The following is a 956-nucleotide window of genomic DNA, read 5'->3' on the forward strand; positions in this document are numbered from 1 at the left end:
GGGAGGGAAATATATCCCTGGTGGTGGGGTCCGTTTGGAGGTGGCGGAAATGACGGCGGATGATACGCTGTATATGGAGGTTGGTGGGGTGGTAGGTGAGGACCAGTGGGGTTCTGTCCTGTTGGCGGTTGGAGGGGCGGGGCTCAAGGGCGGAGGAGCGGGAAGTGGAGGAGATGCGGTGGAGGGCATCGTCGATCACGTCTGGGGGGGAAAATTGCGGTCTTTGAAGAAGGAGGTCATCTGGGTTGTACGGTATTGGAACTGGTCCTCCCGGGAGCAGGTGCGGCGGAGACTAAGGAATTCGGAATATGGGATGAGGGGTTGGAGTGGGTGAGAGGGGTGGAGAGGTTGAGGTGGTTGTGAGAGGGGTGGAGAAATTGAGGCGGTGAGAGCCCTCTCACCCTCGGAACGTGCAGCCCTCCAATCCCTCCATTCCAACCCCAACCTCACTATCAAACCGGCAGACAAGGGAGGCGCAGTATAGTTTGGCGCACCGACCTTTACACTGCTGAGGCTAAACGCCAGCTTGCGGACACCTCCTCCTACTGCCCCCTTGACCATGACTCCACCTCCCACCACCAAACCATCATCTCCCAGACCATCCATAACCTCATCTCCTCAGGGTATCTCCCATCCACCGCCTCCAACCTCAGTCCCACAACCCAGCACCACCCGTTTCTACCTCCTGCCCAAAATCCACAAACCTAATTGCCCCGGCCGACCCATTGTCTCAGCCTGCTCCTGGCCTACCGAATTCATCTCTGCGTACCTCGACACGGTCCTGTCCCCCTTAGTCCAAGAACTCTCGACCTACGTTTGGGACACCACCCATGCCCTCCACCTCCTCCATGACTTTCACTTCCCCAATCTCCAACGCCTTATCTTCACCATGGACATCCAGTCCCTGTACACCTCCATCCCCCATCACGAAGGACTCAAAGCCCTCCGCTTCTTCC

The sequence above is a fragment of the Chiloscyllium plagiosum genome, chromosome 7 (genome assembly GCF_004010195.1).
Source record: "Chiloscyllium plagiosum isolate BGI_BamShark_2017 chromosome 7, ASM401019v2, whole genome shotgun sequence".
NCBI classification, from domain to species: Eukaryota; Metazoa; Chordata; class Chondrichthyes; order Orectolobiformes; family Hemiscylliidae; genus Chiloscyllium; species Chiloscyllium plagiosum.